The sequence below is a fragment of the Humulus lupulus genome, chromosome 1 (assembly GCF_963169125.1).
Source record: "Humulus lupulus chromosome 1, drHumLupu1.1, whole genome shotgun sequence".
NCBI lineage: Eukaryota > Viridiplantae > Streptophyta > Magnoliopsida > Rosales > Cannabaceae > Humulus > Humulus lupulus.
This window is the reverse complement of record NC_084793.1, coordinates 296,749,678-296,753,688: the sequence shown is the minus strand read 5'-3', so window position 1 is coordinate 296,753,688 and position 4,011 is coordinate 296,749,678.

Here is a 4,011-nt window from a genome sequence, read left to right as displayed (position 1 = left end):
AGGAGAGCCTCTTTTTATTTTCCTAGCTGTAACGAAAGATGCAGCCAGCGCCGTGCTGGTTCGTGAGGAGGGCCGGTCTCAGAAGTCGGTCTCAGAAGCTGGTCTACTACATTAGCAAGAGGCTTCTCGGAGCCGAGTCTAGATGTCCGATGATGGAAAAGATGGCGTTCTGCCTTATCACGACCTCCAGAAAGCTCAGGCCGTACTTCCAGTCCCATTCAATCCATGTCATAATCGATCAACCTTTAAGGCAGGTTTTGCAGAAACCTGAGGCATCGGGGCGTCTTTTGAAGTGGGCTATCGAGCTCAGCCAATTCTAGATACTGTACATACCGTGAACTGCGATCAAAAGCCAAGCTCTGGCTGATTTTGTAGCAGAGTGTACGGGGTTCCAAGAGGAACCAGTGGAAGAACCAGTACGAGCCTCGTGGAAAGTCTTTGTGGACGGTTCGTCTAACGAGAACAGATCCAGAGCTGGAGTCATTTTGATATCCCCCGAGGGACATCGTTTCCACTCCGCGTTGTGGTTCAGATTTGAAGCATCCAACAACGAGGCCGAGTACGAAGCTTTATTGGCTGGGCTAAGGGTGGCCCGGGAGCTGAAGGCCAGCTCCGTCCAGTGCTATAGCGATTCCCAGCTCGTGGTAAATCAGGTACCAGGAGAATACCAAGCGCAAGGAACCAAGATGGCGGCCTACCTGGCCAAGGTTAAAAGGGGGTTGTTCGCATTTGAGCACAGCCTAGTTGAACAGATACCTCGGAAGCAAAATACCAATGCTGACGCCTTAGCAAAGCTCGCCACGTCCGGGGAGGCCGGAACTTTGGGCCTGGTACCGGTGGAATTCTTGGAAAGGCCAAGCATAGAGGAAACTAGGAGGGAGTTCGAGATGATCGACACCAAGCCGACCTGGATGACTCCCATAGTCGAGTACCTCACAATAGGAAAGTTACCTGAAGAGCGAAACGACGCGAGGAGGATACTTTACCAAGCTCCAAGGTATACAATGGTAGACGAGACGTTGTATCGACGTGGTCTTTCTTTACCTCTTCTGCGGTGTGTTCTGCCAGGCGAAGCAAAAACTATTCTACAGGAGATGCATGAGGGATTTTGTGGAGATCACGCTGGGGGGAAAAACCTGGCCTTGAAGATATTAAGGCAAGGATATTATTGGCCCACTCTATTGAAGGACTCGATTTCTTATGTCCAAAAGTGCGACAAGTGCCAGGGGTTCGCCACCGTCGCCCGAGCCCCTCCAGTCGAGCTGAAAATGATCTCGTACCCGTTGCCGTTTGCAGTCTGGGGGATTGATTTAGTAGGTGCCCTGCCCACTAGAAAAGGAGGAGTTTGCTATGCGGTGGTGGCTATTGACTACTTCACGAAGTGGACAAAAGCGGAGCCCCTGACGACGATTACATCAAAGAGGGTCCTCGACTTTGTGGTCAAGAATATTGTCTGCCGATTCAGGCTGCCAAAGAAGATCATGTCGGATAACGAAACCAAGTTTGATAGCAACCTCTTCACTGAATTCTGTGAGAGGCACGACATAATTAAAAGTTTTTCCTCCGTGGCCTAACCCCAGGCTAATGGACAGGTTGAGGTTGTGAACAAGACACTAAAAGCAAGCCTTAAGAAGAGGTTGGATGAAGCCAAGGGAGTTTGGCCTGAATAGCTCCCCCAGGTGTTGTGGGCGTACCAGACCTCGCACCGAACTTCGACGGGTCACACTCCTTTCTCCCTGACTTTCGGGAGCGAGGTTGTCCTTCCTGTCGAAACAAAGATAGCCTCGCATAGAGTCCGGGCGTTTGACCAAGACCAGAACGACAAATTACTCAGCGCGACCCTCGACCTGATTGACGAAAAACGAGAAGCTTCGCAGTTGCAGCTCGCACATTATCAACAAAAGATCACTCGTTATTTCAACTCAAGGGTCAAGAGATGCATCTTTAACTCAGGGGACCTGGTGCTCCGAAGAGTCTTCTTAGCCGGTAAGGATCCCAAGGATTGAGTCTTGGGACCAAACTGGGAAGGACCCTATCAGATAATAGAGGTTGTGAAGGAAGGGACCTTTAAACTAGCTCGGCCTAATGGAGAAGCAGTCCCACGGACATGGAACGCTACACACCTAAAGAAATATTATCAATAGTCATACTTTTGTAAGGCTTAATTATGAAAGCCACCTTGTTTTATTAAAAAATGAGAAGTACTTTTGTATATCGTTGTATTTTTTCGTGTGCGTGTAGTGTTTGAAGAGCGTGTTCCAAGTAACCAAGAAAGATCCCTTCCTGTTTACTTGGGGGCATATATCCTGGATACAACCAGGCCTTAAAACTTAGAAGTTAGTTAAATTGACTAACCAGTGTTTTTCCTAAAGAGCACGAGGTGTCGATAAAACTAACGCGAACTAAGTTGTTAAATTAATATCCTGGATACAACTAGGTCTTAAAACTTAGAAGTTAGTTAAATTGACTAACTAGTGTTTTTCCTAAAGAGCACGAGGTGTCGATAAAACTAACGCGAACTAAGTTTTTAAATAAATGTCCTGGAAACAACCATGTCGTAAAACTTAGAAGTTAGTTAAATTGACTAACCAGTGTTTTTCCTAAAAAAAAACATGAGGTATCGGTAAAACTAGCGCGAACTAAGTTTCTAAATAAATGTCATGGAAACAAACAAGTCTTGAAGCTTAGAAGTTAGTTAAATTTATTAATTCAGTGTTTTTCCTAAAGAACATGGGGTGTCGATAAAGCTAACGCGAACTAAGCTTTTTTTTTTAAAAAAACAAATGTCCTGGAAACAACCAGGTCATAAAACTTAGAAGTTAGTTAAATTGACTTACCAGTGTTTTACCTAAAAAACACGAGGTGTCGATAAAACTAGCGCGAACTAAGTTTCTAAATAAATGTCTAGGAAACAACCAGGTCTTGAAGCTTAGAAGTTAGTTAAATTGATTAATTCAGTGTTTTTCCTAAAAAACACGGGGTGTCGATAAAACTAACGCGAACTAAGCTTTTTTAAAAAATTAATGTCCTGGACATAACCAGGTCCCAAAACTTAGAAGTTAGTTGAAATTGACTGGAAATGCTTAGTAGTTTCGAAGAAAAAGTCAATAAACTAACGCGAACTAGGTTTTTATCAATCACATCATATTAAAAAGAAAAATAAATGATGAAATTCAGGGTAACTGAAACCAATTGTCTCGAGGAGAAAAAACCTCGTGGTAAATTATTATAGGAAAATAAAAGAAAAATACAAAAATACTAGGCCCCCTCAGGCCACTCCGACGAGGTCACCCCCTCGGTCTCTTGCTCGCCAGCAGCGAAAGTCTCTCCAGTCTTTGAAGGCGACTCCTATTCAAGACGGGATTTGAACTTCTCGAGGAATGGCTCCCATACCTCGGGCGCTGATAACTCTACAAAATAGAGTTATTTTACCACTTTTTATGTGCTAATTGTTGCTCAATTCTTGAGTTTTTAAGTAATTTATTAAGTTTTTAAGTAATTTTAAATTTATTAGGTTTATTTTAATTTTTTAGATTTTTGTGTGTGTTTTTTAGTTATTTTGTTGTAAAATATTGTAGTTAATTATTTGAATTATTGTTGTTTAGTTTGAGGTAAAAAATGTTGTATTATTGAAATTCAATGTTAAATATAAATTAAGTTATAATTAATATTTTCAAATAATTAAATTGATTTATTTTATAGTTGAAAATATTTTATTATGATTTATTTTATGTTTATTTTGTAGGGGATTTATTGTATTTTTGGGCTTTGAAAAGAAAAGAAAAGAAAAGATATAAAGCTGAAAAAAGAAAGATAATGGCATTTTTCAAAAGCCATAAGCCAGCTGCCTCCTGGGCCCTGCCACCTTCCAGGCCCAATACCTGATGCACCCTTTCAGCCACGGTTTCCTCCCAGCGTGACTCCCCCTGCCTTGTCCTAGCCAGCAGCTTCCATTCGGCCACACCTCCTGCTCCAAGTGCCAATCCGCCAGCTGCCAACACAAAGCAGCCC